Source organism: Podarcis bocagei, assembly GCF_964188305.1.
Source record: "Podarcis bocagei genome assembly, chromosome: 12".
In the NCBI taxonomy this organism is placed as follows: Eukaryota; Metazoa; Chordata; class Lepidosauria; order Squamata; family Lacertidae; genus Podarcis; species Podarcis bocagei.
Window position 1 is genome coordinate 23,460,422 of NC_138137.1, and position 21,604 is coordinate 23,482,025.

General features: G+C 43.0%; 1 protein-coding gene and 1 long non-coding RNA gene across 2 annotated transcripts in view; one reads left to right on the forward strand and one right to left on the reverse strand.

Annotated features, from left to right (window-relative positions):
* Window positions 1–21,604, reverse strand: part of CHN2 (chimerin 2) — a 157,633-nt gene that overhangs the window by 119,722 nt on the left and 16,307 nt on the right. The window lies entirely within an intron of this gene.
* On the forward strand, window positions 6,188–10,134 carry LOC308570285. The gene is made up of 3 exons (XR_014001077.1): window positions 6,188–6,439; window positions 7,638–7,851; window positions 9,100–10,134. It is a non-coding gene; the product is annotated as an uncharacterized lncRNA (long non-coding RNA).

The window sequence follows — 21,604 nt, forward strand, 5'->3', positions numbered from 1 at the left end:
TAGCAATGAGGACATTTTCCTCAAGGGCAGTTTCAGATTATCCCAATAGAACTGGCTGCTTGATGTACGTACAGAGATCCTGTCTTTTCCAGACACTTTTATTCCCTGGGGAAACAGGGAGGAAAAACGTTTTCTTGCTTTGCTATATTTTATTAAATTCTGCACTCATATAGAAACCTGCGCTTTGGCAACTGTTCCTATGAAACCTGTATCAGAAGGGCAAGGGCTAGACAGCAAGCAGCTTCCTATGTACACTGCCACAGATACATGGTGTACAGCACCAGTGGTCTTGAAAACTGTGGAGATTCATTAGGGAAGGATTGCCTGGTCTCTGCTCTTTAACGCCACCACTGCAAATGACCAGGGGGCGAAATGGCAGTTTCCAGCAAAGCAGACATCAGGTAACCCAGGGGCCCAATAAGCCTGCTAGTTGCTCTGTAGCCAATCAGAAGCCGTGGAAGCCCCGTCGGACGTCTGGGTTCCAAAATAACGTTTGCATACTGGAACAATCACTTCCAGGTTGGTGGCGTTCGGGAGCCAAAACGTTCAAGTTCCAGGGCGTTCGACAAACAAGGTACGACTGTAGTCCTGGTTAGAACGGCTACAGGTTATGGGTGACGATTACAGTATGGCTTCATCCCCACACCTGCTTGTCTATGCTTAGCAAGCACAGATCCAAGCTAGTTTGCCCCCCCTGTTTTCCCTGAAAAAAACTGCTCTTTAGCACTGAATCAGAGCAATCTGGAGAAAACCCAAATTGATGTTTGCTTCAATTCAGCGGTAAAGTTCAGGTTTTCCTGGGGGAAAGCAGTAGAAGCAAGAGTCTGGATGACCCCTAAGTTACAGACGGGGTTGCAGTATGCTGGAAGAATCAGGTTTGCATGCTGGGAGTCCTCCAGGACCCAGCGTTGCTCCTGGAGAGCCAGGTAGAAACTGAGGTCAGGAGTGCTGGTCATAGCTTCAGTGTATGTGCTAAATCACATGTTCCTGGAACAGGAGGGCTTTCAAAGGTTATCTGCTGATACAAAATACTGCAGCTAGAGTTTGATGGGGAGCAGGTTTTTGGGACCATGTAACTCTGTTATTACGCCAGCTTCACTGACTCAAGATCTGTTTATTAACCTAAATCAAAGGGCTCGTAATTAGCACCAAAGCTCCTAAACAGTTTAGGTCTGGAAAACTGGTTGCTAAGATCACTCCTAGTATAATATTAGAATTTAGCAGCCAAACAGGAAACACAGGCAAAGTCACCTCTGAGCGGCAGTTGTAATGAGGGTTCAATACTATGTTGGCTCAGTTCAATACTGTTTAGTACTCTCAGACATAGGTGACTTTGGTTAGCAATGTCTCACTGCATTTACGAAATCCGAGCTCTTCATCAGAATGCTTAAGAAGATAAAGGCTTCATTGCATATTTTGCTCATTTAGTATCATCCAAACTAATCTGAGCTTCCTAAGCACAGCTCTGCACTCTTCCCATGTCCAAGTGAGCTTCTTCCCCCCTGATGCTTTCCCCATGGAAACCTGCTATTTAATGTTCTTAGCAATCTGCAGAAAACTCAAATTGCTGTTTGTTCCAATTCAGCATTAAAGAGCAGGTTTTCCTGGAGAAAGCGACAAAAGAAAGTAAGTTTTCGGAAACAGACTGGGAAAGTGCAGACCTAGAAAGCATGGGTCAAAAGTGTGGATGAGCCCTAAGTCAAAGATGTTGTGCTCTACAGATTGGGGTACCTTTTCATTTTTTAAAGAAAGCATGTGTAAATCACCACACCCTACTCCTTTATAGATTTCTAGCATCACCCATTTAGGCAGCAATGTAAAATTGCATAGTCTTTTTTCCAGCCAGATCAACTGATGTGCCACAGTGCTTTGACTCGTTAACCCTCATGATTTTAGAGGAGGCTTATGGGTGGTGCTTGTTGAAACATATTACAGCTTCCACATTCCTCTCTCTGTTAAAAGGCATTGCTTTAATTCTAGGAGACAAATAAGAAGAATAAAAATGCACCCTCTGACCAAATAACACTGTGTAGTTCAAACAAAAATGAAATGTACTGGGCAATCCTTTCCAAACATGATTTCCATAAACCTGATTAACACAGAGGCTGAAAAGAAGAATGCCGTGTGTGTGTGTGTGTGTGTGTGTGTGTGTGTGTGTGTGTCTGTGTGTGACGGTAATGGGTAATCAGAAATCAGTATAAACGGGAAATGAACTGCCTCAGGTAGGTGCACTGTAAGAAAACGAAGAACTGCAAGGTGTGTGTGGCTCAAGTAGTTTCAGAACCGCAAAAGCAGGTCTGAGCTAGAACATCCCGGTAATGTTTTGCTGCCACGTTTTCCTAAAATATTTGCCTTCCATTTGAAAGCTTGAAGCTCTTCCGTTTATTTTAGCCGAAGCTTCCTTAACAAAAGGAAACCGTCATGTACAAAGTAAATTAAAAAGCACAGGCTGCATAATATAAAGAAATCTAATTACTGCGCTGCAGTGTGTGCTGCATAAATTCTTCTACAATTCGCTTGTACTCACTCTGCACTTCTGATCTCACAATTAGTGCAGTCGTATTATGCTTCCCTAATGCAGACATTAAAGAACAAATAATAGACTTGAATGTAAGTGCTGCTTGTACAGGAAACTCATGGGGGAATTCTGAAGTGAGTCTATTATAATCCACGCTCACAACATTTTATTAACAGTTAAGAATGGAAATAAAAAGTTCAAGACAAATTGTCCTAACCATATCATTCAGAAATTTATAGATCCTGACCTAGTTCTGTAAGTTTGGTTGTACTACTGCTGCTGTTAACTGAATTTATATCCCACTTTTTCTCCAAGAACAGTAGTACCTCGGGTTAAGAACTCAATTCGTTCTGGAGGTCCGTTCTTTAACCTGAAACTGTTCTTAACCTGAGGTACCACTTTAGCTAATGGGGCCTCCCGCTGCGCTATTTCTGTTCTCATGCTGAAGCAAAGTTTTTAACCTGAGGTACTATTTCTAGGTTAGCGGAGTGTAACCTGAAGCGTCTGTAACCCGAGGTGCCACTGTAGTCCAAAGCATTATATATACCGTATTTTTCGCCCTATAGGACGCACTTTCCCCCCTCCAAAAATGAAGGGGAAATGTGTGTGCGTCCTATGGGGCGAATGCAGGCTTTCGCTGAAGCCTGGAGAGCGAGAGGGGTCGGTGCGCACCGACCCCTCTCGCTCTCCAGGCTTCGTGCACCTCTCCACAAGCAGCGGGAGCCAGCGCTGGGCTCCCACGGCTTGCAGAGAGCTGCCTGTTTGGGGGCTGGGGTCAAGGGAAGCTCGAATTTTTCCCCCTTTATTCCCCCCCCCAAAAAACTAGGTGCGCCTTATGGGGCGGTGCGTCCTATAGGGCGAAAAATACGGTAGTTAATCCCACCCATCTCATCCTCACAACAACCCTGGGAGGTAGGTTAGGTTGAGAGATAGTAACTGAACCAAGGTCAACCAGGAATCAATCTGGCTCCTCAATCCTAGCCTGATAATCTAATAATGGCACTGGCTGTGCAAAAGCTGTTCACAGAAGAATGAATCTTGTTTCCTGAGACTCACATGGAAAACTACTACATGGTCTCAAAATCTTCAGTTTTCCTTTTCTCCCACATCTTCGCCAGCTACAATAGATGTGATTCCTACAGGCCTGCTTGATTACCGCTAGAATTAGTGATACGTAAGTGTAAAGTGTGTTAAAAAAAAGGACATGCAAAATATCCCAAGAGTAATCCTTTGCATCTCCCAGTAGCACTGGAGGAGGAGGAGTTTGGATTTGATATCCCGCTTTATCACTACCCTAAGGAGTCTCAAAGCGGCTAACAATCTCCTTTCCCTTCCTCCCCCACAACAAACACTCTGTGAGGTGAGTTGGGCTGAGAGACTTCAAAGAAGTGTGACTAGCCCAAGGTCACCCAGCAGCTGCATGTGGAGGAGCGGAGATGCGAACCCAGTTCACCAGATTACGAGACTACCACTCTTAACCACTACACCACTGTATCCGAAACCTGCCCAATTTCATGCATTCCTCCTGACAGTATGAGCCATTCTTGTTCTCTAGACTACATCTATGGTCATTGCTTCCCCCTGTGCAGTGTGTGTGTGTGTGTGTGTGTGTGTGTGTGTGAGAGAGAGAGAGAGAGAGAGAGAGAGAGAGAGAGAGAAAGAGAGAGAGAGAGAGAAGAGGGCCTGGGGTCGAAGTAGAGGAGATGTGGTAGGGAGAAGTAGAGGAGAAGTAGAGGGAGGAAAATGCATTGCAGGGTGAGAAGAACCTGGAGGGAGAGAAGGAAGGTGCTGCCAGGGCTGGCGGGGAACTATAGTGGATGGAGTAGAAACAGATGGAACAATGGAAGGAGACATTGGAGTGAGCAGAAGCACAGCTCCCAGTTAAATGTAAGCACACGTTTAATGTCATTTGCAATTTGGGCATTAGTGCAAGAACTGGGAGGTGACGAAGTCTTAAGGGCTGTCCGTCCACTGGTTACTTGTCCTTATCCCCAACCTGGACTACTGCAATGCACTTTGTGTGGGACTGGCCTTGGCAATGGCTTGGAAGCTGCAGCTAGTGCAGAGTACTACTGCTAGACTGGGAAGTGGGGCAGCCTGATGGGACCATATGTTACCAGTCCTGAAAGCGCCCCACTGGCTGCCAGTGAGCTACTAGGCCCAATTCAAGCTGTTAGTACTAGCACAAGAAACCTTGAATAGCTTGGGACCCAAATACCTGAAAGAGAATCTTCCCCAATATCAGCCATCTTGGCCTTGATGATCAGGAGGGGGGGCCTGGTTAGCAATTACCTGTGGCAGGGCCTTCTTGGTGGTGGCTCCCTATTAGTGGAATGGTCTCCCTTCTGTCATTATTAGCATTCTGCTGATTTTTTTATTTTAAAAAACCATGCCTGAAAGATGCTGTTTTTGGTAACCTTGAAATTATTACCTGTGATGGCATGTGGCTTTTTTTCCCTTTTTCTTTTAATGGTGTTAGATGTTCTTAATGTGTTTTTTAATACATATTCTTAATCGTTTTTAAGCATGTTTTATCTTTTAATTGTATTGTTTTACGGGTTTGCTTTTTGCAGCCCTGGCCTCCTTCGGGAGGAAGGGCGAGTTAGAATGCAATAATAAATAAATATCAAGTGATGTCTTGCATGTGTGACTGGCCCATCGGACAGAGCTTTCACGTGACAGACAGAACTACTATATTGCTTAAAACTCAATGCCTTTCAGTGCAATCTGTTCATAGATTTGGCTGCCAGTCATCCAATAGAGTAATCAAGTAATGCCTAGGTCAGGGGTCAGCAATCTAAGGCCCATGGGCCTGCCGAGGCCGTTTGACCAGCCCACAAGCCACCCCCGAACTGAGTTGCCCGCTTGCGCGCTGTGCTAAACCAGCAAAGGGACTTGCTTGCACAGACGTCAAAAATCGTGTCTGCGCAGACGCAGATGCCGAAAATTGCGGGCGGGTGCACTCACAATCCTGCCCACAGAGGGATCTCTGCGGGACCGATCCAGCCCAGGCAGGATAAACCTTGCCGACTCCTGGCCTAGGTGTACACCAGCCCTAAATCTCTTTGCTCGACCCATAGGGAGGGCTATGCAACTGCAGGTAGAGGGAGGCGCAGCCAAAGCAATTTAAAGAAGGCAAGGTTGACTGAAGCCACCAGCTGTCTGTAAGGACAAGGTGAGGCAAGAGACATCAAATGATGCAACTGGCAGAGAGGTGGGCACAACACAGTCCTTACCGCAAGTAATTACAGGACAGGTTGTTCGGAATTAAGAACAGGGGCAGGTTTTGACTTGGTTTTACAGTGGAGTCTGATGCATTATAAACTGAGTCAGGAGATCTCAGCCCCAGAAGTGGCAGCCAAACGGCTCCATGGACTGTCTGTGTACTGGCAGCAGGCAAAGGAAGTTTGCTTCAGCAAAAACAGAAAGTTAAAATACCTGCTTTTGGCCAAAGAATGCTGTTCTATGAACTCTGGCAGAACAGATGCCAAGCATGATTTTGAAGCAGGAAACATACGTGTGTGTGTGTGTGTGTGTGTGTGTGTGTGTGTGATAGATAGATAGATAGATAGATGATAGATAGATAGATAGATAGATAGATAGATAGATAGATAGATAGATAGATGAGAGATTCCTGTTCCTAATCAGGGTCTTTCAAAAATCCCCACAAACAGCAGCTATGGAAAAATCCAGGACTCAGGAAAATTCACAGGGCGAAAAATGAGGCCAGCACTTAGTCCTCAGGGGGCAGTCTGGCCCTGTGCAAATATTCTAAATACACAGGGGAAAATGTGTTTAATCATTACCTCTTTGTTTAACAAAACAGGATGAAAACTTAATCTTTGTAGTGTAAGGGAACTTCAAGTGATGTGGGAGTGAACTCTGCCATTTCCTGACAATCCTTGTCCCAGAATTGCTGATGTAAGACAAGAACAAAAGCGCCCACAGTTAAGTGTGTCCAACTGTTTAGAATTTCAAGGGGGTATCTGATAAAAATCAAACTATTGTATTCGGTTTCATTGTTAATTGCGAAACAAGATGACCTTTTTTGTTATTAAATATTTAGTGATTAATGAATGGAATTGGGCTCTTTCTATTATTTCAACCTACATTCTCTCATACATTTATGATAATTTTTAAGAGTGTTGATCTGGAACTTCCCTCATTCAGGGAGTCAAAAACTTGAAATCATTTAATTAAATTTCTGCAAAATATGATAATACAGAGATTTCCTTTGAGGATTGAGAATAATTATATGCAAATTTGCATTTAAAACGATAGCTAAAAACAGCACAAAGTATGAAACTTACACCACTCAGCCTGCATGTATTACTTCAGGTCAATGATATCTCACTTTGAGCAAAGACAACAGAGAAGTAAAGAAAACACAAGGCATTTGCAGACTTCTTTTTTAAAAAAATTCTTTGTCTACCTCAGCTGCAAGTTTTTAATTCTTGCATCCGTTTGCAAATGACTAGCCAGGTAAGTCTTTTGTTATACTGCAAATTCCTTTCACAATCTCTCCCCCCCCCCTTGTGATCTGCCATCCATTAAAAGCAGGTAATCCTTCTGCCTTCTTGCACTGTTCTACACTCAGTTTTCAGTATCAATCTGTATCTTCATTGTCTTCCCCATCTCCTTGCTACCACCAAGTGTCTATACGTCCATGCATTGCCTCCCTAGACTTGAACACCGGTTTAAACTTTGGAACATAAGAGTGGTGATACCCCTTGTGTGTGTTTGCCACTCTGAATTCTATACAGTAATCTTATTGCAACATACTGCAGACCCTGGTCCTGGGCAATGCAACCTTCAACCCTGCTACTTGCACAGATTCAAATAATCCTTCCTCTTACCCTATGGCAAATTCAGTCCATCATATCTACCTGCTTTATTAATGGTACCTGAAGATTGATACATATTTATAGACAAATGCTCCGTAAAACAAAGTTGTTGTTAATTGGAAAATTCAATGGAAATATGGCAGTTCTCAAGTAGGACTGCATTAAATGGCCACCCAATTTACTTGAGGGGGGGGCATATGCAGTGCTTAAGGCCTCATCCTGTTGACTGCCTTTGATTCCCTGACATTCTACCCATTTTCCCTTTTATATTACAGAGTTCTTTTCTCTCTCTCATGGTCAGTCTCAGAGAATCAAGGATCTTGCTAATATCACTGAGGCAGCCTTCAAGAAGCATTGCCCAGAAACGAGCATATATGTGTATTATCTTTCAACACAATTCCTGGGAAAGAAAAATCACTGAAAGGACTGCTTTTTTATTCTTTGGAAAGGCTTCATCAAAAGTGCCTCCATTTCAGTTTAGCTTTCACTGTAAGTCCTTCTATGTTGAATCACGAATCTTCAAATACGTTATATTAAAAAAATGCCTTTTCTTCCCTTTCTCCCTTTTTGTTATTATTTCTGAGCTTCACAGGAACTTTGGATGCTTCCAGTTTGAGGCACAAAAAGCAACTTCTGGTGGATAGGTACAGCAGGTAGATGCACAAGACCCACTGCAAAATGGATTGTACTGTGCTGATTGTACTGTAAATACTTTGGAAGCACAATGTCACTGCCATGTATTTGAAGCTAAATAAAATGGATAAAGCAGGGAGGGGAGAACCATGTACAGCACATTGAGCTCTTTGGAGAAAAAGTTTATTAATAATAATAATAATAATAATAATAATAATAATAATAATAATAAATCATACTAGTGTGTATAAAAGGTAAAGGGACCCCTGACCATTAGGTCCAGTCGTGGCTGACTCTGGGGTTGCGGCGCTCATCTCGCTTTACTGGCCGAGGGAGCCGGCATACAGCTTCCAGGTCATGTGGCCAGCATGACTAAGCCGCTTCTGGCGAACCAGAGCATGGAAACACTGTTTACCTTCCCGCCGGAGCGGTACCTATTTATCTACTTGCACTTTGCCATGCTTTCGAACTGCTAGGTTGGCAGGAGCAGGGACCGAGCAAAGGGAGCTCACCCCGTCGTGGGGATTCGAACCGCCAACCTTCTGATCGGCAAGCCCAAGAGGCTCAGTGGTTTAACCCACAGTGCCACCTGCGTCCCGATATCCCTGCTATGTATTTGAAGCTAAATAAAATGGATAAAACAGGGAGGGGAGAACCATGTATAGCACATTGAGCTCTTTGGAGGAAAAGGTTAATAATAATAATAATCATCATCATCATACTATTGTGTATATATAATGCTAATTATCTTTTTTAAGCTGCCTCGGTAGGGCATATAAGGACTTTAAATAAATCAACAGATATGCTGTGATACTATGTGCTGCAAAGTTTGGTCCCGTATTCTTCCATATTGAACTGCACTACATGAGCTAATCTTATGATTCTCAGTTCTGGCATGCAGACAGCATACCGGCCATTTATCTTGCGAGATATTCGTGCGCTAAAATCTTGACATCCAAGTAGGGAAAGAACCCTTGCGAAATGCCCAAATTCTGCCTCATCTCTCTCCTTTTCTCACACTTGTATCTGTTCCTATTCCTCTGTTAATGACTTTGTTCTCCTGTCTCCTTCTCCCCTTTCTTTCTTATCCAGTGCAAATCTCAGGGCTGCTGGAAAGGAGGAGCTAATGCACGATGACAGGAAAACCGGAAATAGAGTTCTTCCCTTGCCAGCTGTACTTGCTAACATCTAAGGCCTGGAAAGCTTGTATATAAGCCCTTTGTACAGCCAGAGAGGGGGAGGGATGAATGCCAGTCTTTAAATGCATTTCAAAACTTTGGAAAAACTACAACTCTTGCTCAGATATATAAAGATCATTTAAGATGTAGGGCTGCTTGATTTTTAATGAAATGTTTAAAAGGATTCCCACGTCAGCTCAAATTACCAGACATGTACATACATACACGCCAGCAAGGAAATGGGATCCGTACAAAATGCTTCTCTATTCTCACCACTTCTCCTATTTAATTAAATTCAAGCCCATTTGCATTTCTCGCATTTGCATGAACTTTGTACTTCAAAGGCTGATTTTCTGATTAGTGCAGCCTAGCTCCCATTAGTTGTATAAACAACTAGGAACCGAAATCAGAGCAATCTGTCTTGACTTAATTTTTAGTCTCTGCATAGGGAGTTCTTCACAATCTCTTCCCTTGTGGTTTGTTTCCTTTGGTTTGGTGTAATTAATCTTTGATGATTTGCCCATCTAGTATGGTCTTTACTGAAGAAAAGGGCAGTGTTCCTTTTCCCTTCCAGTAGGAGCAAGTATTTTGAACTGGTAAGAAATTTAGAGCAAGTGGATTGAAATTAATTCAATAAATATAAAGTTTTCTGAGCCATCGTTGATCTGCTCCAGATAATTTTATCCACAAAATTACATGAGAGAGACTTTGTTGGTCTTTATCTCAAATTAATTTTGCTCATCTACAGCAGATCCCAATGTAGGTAATCTGAGCCAATTACAACTTCTTCCAGCAAAAAAATACAAAGGCGAGGGCTGAGAAGGCCATGCAATTCCTGGTTTCACTTTTCAGGAGGAGGCAACACAGAATAATTTGCATGAAAGAAGTCTGGATCAATTACTCTTTCAAATCATTGCCTAGCCTCCATTTATAAACATCAGAACATAAGAAGAGTCTGCTAGATCAGTGTTTTTCAACCACTGTTCCGCGGCACACTAGTGTGCCGCGAGATGTTGCCTGGTGTGCTGCGGGAAAAATTAAAAAATTCGAAAGATTTTTTTTTTAAAAAAGTCAAATTTTCGATTGGGGCGCCGTCCCCGGAGGGAGGCGGGCCAGTCGGGCGGCGAGAGGCGGGGCGGCGGTGGCGAGGAGAAGCCGCCCAGCGCGGGGCTCTCGCCGTCTGCCTGCCTGGCTGCCTGCGAGCTCGGCGGGCAGCGCCTCCGTCCGCAGCGCCCGCCTCGCGGCTCTCATTCCCTGCCCCTGCCAAAGCTCACCCAGCCAAGCCGCGCTCTCCTTCCTGCCTCGCTTTGCTGCCTCCTCCCCCCCCCACCCCCAAAGCTTGGAGGTTCCCCGGCGCCGACCCGCAGGTTTGACCCCCTTCTCACACCTGTTCGCGCTCCTTGCACGGAATGGGGCGGATGGGGAGGAACGGGGCTCGCCTCTGCCTCCGCTCGCCCTCCCCCCCTCCGCCGGCGGTCCCGCGATTCTTGGCTTTTTGGCGGTTGGCACAGAAGGAAGGCAAGGGGGAGGGGAAAAATTGAAACTTACACTTTCGTGTGTCCCTCCCGGCGTGACGCTGCGCGCTGACGTCACGGGGCTGTAATGGTGGTGTGCCTCGAGATTTTTTTCATGAAACAAGTGTGCCTTTGCCCAAAAAAGGTTGGGAAACACTGTGCTAGATCAGGCACATGGCCCATCAAGTCCCGCCTTCTGTTTTCACAGAGGGCAACCAAATGCCTATGGGAAACTCCCATGCAGGAGATCCCTCTCCTCTCCTGCAATTTCCAGCAACTGGTATTCAGAAGTACAGGATTGCTGCCTCCAACTGTGGAGTACCCAACTAAGCAGAGAAAGGTCTGTTGATTCTTAATAGCACTTCAGAGGGGACACTGGGTTTTTCTATACATATTATTTAAATACAAAAAATACGCAACTTCTGAATTAACAGGGGATATCAGTGCACAGTTCGATGAAACTGGCCCATGCAATAATTCCCTTCATTTGAGCTCTTGTTAATTAAAGACGCTGGAGGAACTCCACCCAATTTCCTGCTTCCCGCTACCCGGCTAGAAGAAGCACAACAGTAGTTGTTAAATCAAAAGCGTCTTGCAGCATAACGTTTTCCTCCACGGTAATGCTTTTTAAATGACTTCCAAGCAGGAATTCCTCCTGAAAGTGTTTACGCCATAGGTTTCTCCGACAGTATGCATGGAAGCTATGCAAATGTACTTGGGATACAGAATTTCTGTTTCATTAGCAAAGGAGTTTGATTTTTGAAGGCTGGGGGTGGGAGGTCAATGGAAGAATGAACAGGATTATGTTTATAATTGCGGGCCTTTATGAAATTAGTGCCAAGCTCAAGGTCTTAAGCTGCATTACACCACGCATTCTTCAGTGCTAAACCTGTAAGCCTAGAATTTTATTATTTACTTCCATACTGCACTCTTACCAGGGCCCTCGACTTACTGATGAAAAAGCTGGGAAGATTTAGCAAGAGAAAGAATAATAAGTATCAAGGGTTTTGAAATAGGCATATTCATTGCTCAAGTACTAGAGCACATTCTCTTAATCCTACACACAGGTTCCAGCATGAAAATAGCCCTGAACTCACAAATCTATCAACAATAATACATTAATTGGTTGGCTTCTAAAATATTGTGCAATACAGTGGTGCCTCGCAAGACGAAAATAATCTGTTCCGCGAGTCTCTTCGTCTAGTGGTTTCTTCGTCTTGGGAAGCAAGCCTATTAGCGGCTTAGTGGATTAGCGCTATTAGCGGTTTAGTGGCTATCAAAGGCTTAGCGGCTAAAAGGCTATTAGCGGCTTAGTGGCTTAGAAAAAAAGGGGGGAGCGAAAAAAATCGCAAGCCCATAGGGAAATTCATCTTGCGAAGCACATCGAAAAACAGAAAACCCTTTCGTCTATCGGGTTTTTCGTCTTGCGAGGCATTCGTCTTGCGGGGCACCACTGTATTTCATCATTCCTTTACCTACTGTATAGCCTCTGGGATTTGGCTACTTTAAATATATTTGTTGTTTCTGTTTTTTGTTGTTGAGGTGATAGCATGGGTAGCCCCATCCCCTCCAACTCACAAATAGTTAGAAAGACAAAAGCAAAGTTGAGAATAGGGAGTTTGTGGAGAAAATGTGAGCCAGAAGAAAAGCAGCAAGCTGGAGAGCCAGAGAGATTATTGATTTCTGTTTGAATCCAAAGCTGTGGCTAGCAGGAAGCAAGGCCCTCTTGGGGTGTGAATGCTGTGAACCCCTCCATCATAGGCTCCAATTGTATATATGTGTAAATAAACCATATATCATAAAGACACCAGAGTCTCTGTTGTACCTCATTCCAAAGGAAACATGTACCCTGGGTAAACTCCTGGAACCCCTGGAATCTCGTGCCGCTCAGAGATTGGGGTGTCATGCAACAATATACACTGCCCAACAATGTGGTCCACAATCTGCAACATTCCAAGACTGCATATCTTTTACAGAAAAAACAAAGACATTCGGAAGCCATGTCAGATTTGAAGAGGCAGCTCTCAGAAATGCAGAAGAACAGCATGTAAATACATAATTAAAGGATGCTGCTTAACACGATGCATGATTCTCTATTGCACAATATGCAGGCAGGCAGGAGTAGAGTTATTTGGCACCTGGGCACCTGGTTCCCATCACACTAAACATTTGGCAGTCGTAATGTACAGAGAACTGCAGCAGGGCTCACAGGACGGACCTACTCCTGGTTACCCTTATCACTAAAACCAGAAGCAGTTTGGCCTTGGTTCTAGGTAACAACCAATAGTCACAACCAGGCTTTGCATAGAACAAAACACAAAGAAAACCAGCACGCATGAACCAGTCCATGCTGCAGGCAAATTGCCAGAAGGTAAAAAAAAATTAAATTTATTTCAGTTATTTAAAAGTAACCTTTCTCAAAGTTGCATTGCTTATTTGCACATTGTGGTTGTTATGAAATGAAGCAGTCAGCAGAACTCACATTTTCAAAGTGATTATGCAAAGATAAAAATTCCACGAAGCTCTGTATGTGTAAGTAAAGAATAAATTGAGCACAGCACATCAAGTCTTTCTTCTGAATCACAACTGAAGGCATGGGAGTTATACCAGAAATGTCTCCAAACCTAGTCAAATATTGAGATGCCAGGATTTACCGAACGAACATTGTAATTCGCTTGGCAGATGTCAATTTACACACACACACATTTCCCATCTGCAGATTTTGCAAATTAACATTCACATCCTAAGCCTTGAAATACCAACAGATGAATGTGTCATCTGTTCCAGAAAGCAATACGGTTCCATGCAAATGCACTTGCATAAGTGGTCAGGGTATGTCAGGATCAACCAGGAGCTTCTTAGGCATAGCTGTCAAGCATCCCTTATTTGGCGGGACAGTCCCTTATTCCAGCGCCATGTCCTGCTGCTGTCCCTTATTGATGCTGTCCCTTAAATAAGCTACTGAAGTTAATGGGGCCCTTTCTATGTCCAGCTATCCTTTGCCAACAACAAATTATTGCTGTTTTTTTTTGCGTTGAATATATGCTAAATGGTAATTTGTGGACCTAATAGGTATCTAAAGCCATTTGCACGCAACAAAATATGTGTTCTATCAAAGTAGTTGTTGATCCCTTATTTTGGCTGCTGATCCCTTATTTTCGAGGCTGCTGGTCCCTTATTTTCAAATCTGTAAGTTGACAGCTATGTTCTTAGGCTATGCGCTGATGTGCTTCCTGGCAAACGACATCAAGGCTGAAAAGCAGAGGAAGAAATGGCAATACAGTACGGCTTTCCCAGGGCCCCAGCATATCAAGCTGGCAACACACTGCAGGTAGCCCATTGATTCTTCCTAACCTGGCTTAGCTATAAATATTTATAGGTCAGGTCAAAAGATAAGGTCTAAAACTCCTGCTGGACTGGTTTGCACATTGCTTTAAATCAGGGGCAGGAAACATTTCTAGCCCAGCAGGCCAAGTCTGACCTGCGGGTACAGACATCGAGAGAACTTCTTTTTGCCTGTAGAATTCTGAAGCCCTTCTCAAAGTGCCATATTATGCAGCACTTTAAATGGGGCTTCTGACAATCAGCAGCCCCGTTGAGAACACTGTACAATATAGCACTTTGAGAGGGGCTTCTGAAGATCTTGCCCCTCTCAAAAGACGATCTTGTCCTGATCTTTGAAGGGGGGCTTTGAAGGAGTCTGGTTTGTTTCATCCCTGGTATACTGAAGAAAGGAGCAGACGAGGAGCAAAAAGTGTGGTCTTTTCCACAGTGTGAACAAGCATACAGTGGTACCTCTGGTTATGAACATTTCAGGTTACGAGCTCCGCTAAGTAGCTGCTCCTGGTTGCAAACATTGTCCCAGGATGTGAACGGAAATCGTGCGCCAGAGGCGCACACCCAGTGGTAGGCCCCATTAGCGAAAGCACGCCTCAGGATAAGAACGGTTTCAGCTTAAGAACGGACCTCCGGAATGAATTAAGTTCATAACCAGAGGTACCACTGTAGTATGTTTCAGTTGTTTTAATGCTTTTTTGTTTTCTGCCTCAGGCTCCTTTGGGAGGAAGGGCAGGATATTTTTTTAAAATAATGACTTTTTATTTATTTTTTTAAAAATGATCTGATGAGTGAACCTCAGCAAGGGGTAGCCCAAATGTGGTGTATTCAGTCAGATGGTACAGAGGTAGTTTCATCGCAGTAGATGGAACTAAGAGGAACTAAAGCCAAGGACAGCTCAGGAGTAGCCAGCTAGGCAGCCCAAACACAGCAGACAAAACCTGTGATACCTCGGGTTACAGACGCTTCAGGTTACGACGCTTCAGGTTACAGACTCCACTAACCCAGAAATAGCACCTCAGGTTAAGAACTTTACTTCAGGATGAGAACAGAAATCATGCGATGGCGGCACGGCGGCAGCGGGAGGCCCCATTAGCTAAAGTGGTACCTCAGGTTAAGAACAGTTTCAGGTTAAGAATGGACCTCCGGAACGAATTAAGTTCTTAACGCGAGGTACCACTGTATAAACAACTGCAATACAGATGCAGGCTGTGCTCACTTGCCTGCATCCCAGTGCAACAAGAGGACAAGTTTGTAAAGCGACTGTAAATGTAAACTCATTTGTTTGTAGCAGTTCGCTCCCCGGTGATGAATTGGGTATAGTTTGTGTTGCATGACCCCTACAGAAGTGGAATGTCACGAATTAACATTCTTTTAAATATTATTTCTCACACAAGTGTTTGTGCACGTGTGTACAGGGTTATATTCTATATCAGAATTCTTGACACATGTCATCTGTGTACGGTGGGAAGCAGGGATGGGAACTTCAGCCATGAAAACAGGCTGCAAGAGTAAGAATTCGTATAAACAAATGAAGGGAAATATACTTCAGTTCTATTACCATATGTGAATAGTCCGGTTTGTCTGAGCCCAATGAGGTGATGTTGCAGCATGATTACAATAAAAAGCAGCCGTACCTGTTCTTGAGGTGCATGCATGCTGTTACAAGTCAGCAACTTAGATTTATATGCGCAATTACAAAAGCACAGAGAGAAAAAATGACACTCCTTTCCCCTCAATGTCCTCTATTATGAACATATGTGTCATACTGTTCAACATTCGAACTAGGGAAAACTACATATATTTTGGAAGTCAACGAAGCTTTTCCCTACCTATGCATACACCAGGCCTGCCTGGAATATTGCCTGAATGCATTTAGGAAAAAAATAGGAGATCACAGCAAATATCACCAAAAGTGTAAGTGATAATTGAGGGCTGCTTTCGCTTGCTTTTCCTGACGCAGTTAATCTCAATGAAGGGAAAAACGTGTGTTGTATCATGTAAAATGCATGAGCGTTTTTTGAAGGAGTTGCTGCAGGTATCACTTGTCAAATTTGTGTACCCGTGACACCAAAAAATATTCTTGCTGCAATTCATGTATGACAAAATATATACTATCCCCCTACACAGAGATTAAGCTGCTCCATGTAGCAGCCTCCAAAGTAGCCCTTAACGGCTCCCACAGGCTTTAACCAGGCACACTTACTTGAAAATCAGTCCCATTGCTGTCAGGAAGACTTAACTTCCAACTACATGTGCTTACGAGAAGATGATAATACATTAATATGCTTATGAAGAACAGCTGGAGTTCTGGAATAGTCCTTTTAATGCCACTGACATTCCATGACAGGCTTCCTCAACCTCGGTCCTCCAGATGTTTTTGGCCTAAAACTCCCATGATCCCTAGCTAGCAGGACCAGTGGTCAAGGATGCTGGGAATTGTAGTCTCAAAACATCTGGAGGGCTGAGGTTGAGGAAGCCTGTTCTATGAGCTGCTGAGCTGAGACATTATTTCCTAGGGCTAATGCCAACCCAAAAAGTTAGGATACCCTCCTGCATCTGCAATTGGGTCCAGAACAACCAAAAATCTAGTGCAGTAACAACCATTATTATTAGTGCTGTTAAATTACATCACCTTGAATGCCCACTGCCCTCAACCTCTGCTGAGGCACACCAATAATCTAATTTGGATATGTGGCAAGCAAGAAATCCAATGCTGGGAGCATCAATATGCTTCTTTGTACATTCTCTCCTATGCATTAGTCCCATTGGCAAATATATTCTAATCTCTTGTTAAGGAGGAGTACTTAAATTATGAAAACCAGTCCTTGCCACATACTAATACTAATGTGTTTACTACATTGGTAATTATTTCAATTTCCCTGAAAGCATTTACTCTAACAGAAGCAGCAGACATGGCTCAACTACCCTTGAAAGTTTCCATCTGGAAAAGGTAATAAAAGAAAACTGATAATTCAGATAGATCTGATTCAGCTGTCAAACACTTTCCCCAGAAATATCAAGGGATGAAGACTGCATTTAAATGCGGTGAAAGAGACCTAAACTGCGGATCCTATTACAGAAAATTCAGAACGATCATATTGCTCTTAATGGATTCAAATCAATTTCTTCCAAATAACTTTTATATATTCTGGAACACAGAAGCTGTAATGACATTTTTAAAGAAAGCTATTTTCCTGAGTATGACAAATTTGAACATCTGAAAGGCAAGAAGTGTTGTTTGCTGTATGCAAATTGAAAAAAAAGAAGTGTTTTACAAAGACTTTAACTATAGCTTTGTTAGTTACTCATAGAATCAGAGAGTTGGAAAGGACCCTAAGGATCATCTAGTCCAATCCCCTGCAATGCAGGGATAGGCAGCTGTCCCTTACGGGGATTGAACCTGCAACCCTGGTGTTATCAATACCATGCCCTAACCAACTGAGCTGGCGATTCAAACAACTTTTTAAAAGCTGGTGTGAAACCATTTTCCTGCACCAGTTCTTAATCAATTGGAACCTAGTATTGGTCCTAATTCATAAACTGCTAACATCATGAAATAACAAGCTCCATTGATTCAGTCAGTGAAAAGATAAAGCTTACTAGTTGTAAGCAATTCTAAAGCATAGTTTAGTGTTACAAGACAAAAAAGGAGAGCCTTAGATTGTCCTCTAGTGCAGTTCACAAGTTTTTGCTTGCACTTTAGATTAACTACTGCTTAACTACTGTTCACCATGTCATTCATGCTTTAATTTTAACCATGGTTTCTTGAAACAAGTCAATGCTAAACCATAGTTTAAGAACATGGCTTGTTTCAACAAACCATTGTTAAAATTAGCCACAGTTTAGGCGCTGCAGGCAACTTTCCTGGGCACCCAAACCCTGCATTAGCACAATGCTCAAAGACTAAGGCGACAAGGTCCCTATCATAAATATTTGCACCAACAAATCTATGTTCTATACTGGAATAATCTTCTTTGGCGATCACTTGAAGCCGAGTAAGATTGTCTTCCATGAACACTATCTTAATGATGGGTCCGTAAGTGACTGTGGAGGCCAATTCTGGATCCACATATCCTTCCACAGTGGGGACATAGGTTTCTGGGTGGGTGTTGATCATGGTGAGGATTTGCCAAATGTGCCTTCCTCTTAGCCCCCTTTGTCCTCAATTCATGTTTCTTCAAAGTCCATGACGCCTTTGGTAGAGGCTATTCTCCAACTGGAGTGTTCACAGGCCAGTGTTTCCCAATTATCTGGGCTTATACTGCATTTTTAAAGATTTGCCTTGAGAGTGTCTTTAAACCTCTTTTGTTGTCCACTGGTATTTCGTCTTCCATTCTTAAGTTGGGAAGACAAAAATCAGGCATCTGAACAACATGGCCATTTGTGGTCTAACAGAAGAATCCATTTGTCAAAAGCTATGGATCAAGAAGTATTGCTCCATAGATGTTTGAATTATATGGAAAATATTATATGCCCTTATCCTGTTGCCATCCAAATATTCCATTCATCCCCATGGTGTGCATCATCTTTAATTATGTAATTACTTAACATTAAGCATCAAAAGTTATCATTTTCATTAAAACATTTCAGGAGATGAGATGCATGACACTTAATTCCATTACAGAATTATTCAAGAAAGTACTTCATTCAAGGATCAGGGGGGAAAACACTTGTAATCCAATGAGTCTTCACTCTAATTTTAGTAATGGATATATAATTTAATTTCAGCAACGTAGATAAAAGGGCACTCAAATAAAATTGGTACCAATGGAGGTGTCTTTATAAATGCTATGAACAACAGCCCCCGTTTCCTTTATTCTCATCTTACAAAAACTTTCCATCTTATTCAACAAACTGGTATCTCCAGTAACAGCCCAAATAATGGGGGATATGAGGTATATCTCAAATGGAAAGAGTCACTTAAGCAGGGGTCAGCAACCTTTTTCAGTCGTGGGAACGGTCCACCGTCCCTCAGACCATGTGGTGGGCTGGACTATATTTCTTTGGGGTGGGGGGGATGAACGAATTCCTATGCCCCACAAATAACCCAGAGGTGCTTTTTAAATAAAAACACACATTCTACTCATGTAAAAACACCAAGCAGGCCCCACAAATAACCCAGAGATGCATTTTAAAGAAAAGGACACATTCTACTCATGTAAAAACCACGCTAATTCCCGGACCATCGGCGGGCCAGATGGAGAAGGTGATTGGGCTGCATCTGGCCCACAGGCCTTAGGTTGTCTACCCCTCCACTAAAGTATGTATTTACTGTTAAAACAAAGGGCCGTGTGACACCTTAAAGACTGGCACATTTAATTACTTCATATGCTTTTGTGGGCTACAGAACACAACCTCAGATGCATGAATCCATGCATCGGATAAATGTGCACGACAGCTTCTGCCGTAATAAAATGTATTAGTTTTCAAATGTCACATGACTCTCTGCTATTACTACTTAACAAATGGCTACTCCTCTGGAAATCAACTATTCTGAATCCACAATAAGGTGTCCTATATAGCTTCCAAGACCTTGCTTTTGTTTCTCAATTAGGACACAACAGCCATTCTGAATAGACTGTCTTGCAGGATTTATAGTGGAAGGTGGAGTAAAAATGTTTACCGTAATTGTGTGTGTGTTTTTAAGGGTGTGTCAAAACAAAAGGTTTCTGTATTCTCAGAGCAGCCTTTATGTGTTCAATGGTAATGAGGTTAAAAGAAGCATTGAGAAGCATCTTGAAGAAGATACATTTTTCCTGCAATCTCTGTCACCTAGTGTTTGGGATGAGGAAGGTAAGCAGGAAAAGGGAAGATTTTACCTTCTATATGTTACACAATAATCACCTAACACATATTTCTTTCAGCTGTTCTGATCCATCTGCATCAGGCATCCATGGTGGCAAGATGTCAAGGCAAGCTGTTGGTGGCAGCAGCAGTAGCAACAAAAACAGCAACAACAACAACAACATGGATGCCTCTGAGCAAGCAACTTTATCCAACAAAGGCTGGAGTTGAGCTCAAGCATTATGGGTTTCTTCAGTTCAGCATTCCCAAAGCTGAATACTGTGGATCTTAAAAGACCAACCTCCTAGTCGAAAGTCTAACACTCCTTCCCCTTTCTGTGGACTTTGACCTGGTGTACTCCCTGCTCCATTGTTGCGTGGACACAATCAGTTCCTCTGATGAGTCAGGCTCAGGAGACAACATCTGTGGATGATGGAGCAGCCCTGGACTCCGAGCTTGAGGCTGGGCCTCTGGGCAACAGCAAACTCACAGAATGCAAATGCAGACATGCTCCCTTAGACACTAGTGCACATATGTTTGGGTGCTTTAATGAGGGTGCAACTCCCTGTACATTAGGGTTATCAGACGTCCCCGTTTCCCGGGGACAGTCCCCGGATTTGTGAATAAGTCCCCGGACAAATTCCATCCCCGGAATGTCCCCGGATTTCATCTAAAATTAATAAAATGTAAAAATTTGTGCGAAATTCTCACACAAGCATGCAATTTAGCAGTTGTGCTGTTTTTATATTGCATTTATAAGAGCATCAGCAAAAAATATAATTCTGAAAAACCTTTCACTACATTGCTTTGATTAGAAATGCATCCCTAATTCCATACATTCGGTCATTAATGTAACCTCCTGCTAATTATTATTCCTCTAATGACTATTTGACAATACTATTCTGAATCACCTCCCAGGCATTACTGACATCCAGCTACACGTAAAAAACCTTGCACTGTTATCAAGTGTTTATTCCTAAATGGTTCTCATCTCCTATGACATATTTTTAAATATGACTGAACAAATGGATATGGGGCTTCGAAATGTCACTGGGTTAATTATTATTTTTTGGCATCCACAATATACGGAAGGTTATAGTCTATGGCTGTTTAGCCATGATGACTGTTCTAGCTAAGGGAACATACTGCCTCACAGAAAAGGGTGCATGCAGAGAAGAGCATAAACATCAGAAGAATCTGCTGGAACAGACCAATGGCCCATCTAATCCAGTGTCCTGTTTGCAGAGAGGCCAACCAGGTGCCTGTGGAAACTCTCCCCTTCTGAAGTTTCCAGCAACTGGTGTTCATAAGCATACTATGCCTGGAGGCAGATCATCGCTTCCATCATGGGTAGTAGCCACTGACAGCCTTAACCTTCATGTATCTGTCTAATCCTCTTTTAAATCCGTCATCGGGTCTTCAAAGCACCTCACAGGCAGCAAGGTGCTGCTAAAATTAAAGGTTCACCCCTTTATTCCTCCTGTCCTTCGTGGGGGTCAGGGAGTAGCATGGCTAAAATGTTGTTATAGCAAGAGACTGGCAAAGAAGAAGGCAACTTGACACATATTCAGGAATGAATCAAAGCTAAGATAAATTTTGGATTCATTTCAGGTTATATATTTTGCAATCTCTTGTGTCTTTTCAACCCTATATGGCCAGCCTTAAACCCATTAATTGTGTGTCTGCTTTAAATCTTTCTGGTTTCCCAGTACACCCAGCCTTCTCTTACAGCAAATGCTACAACACATTTCTTCCTCTTACCCTTGCAATCACGACTGGATCCCAAGACAGAAG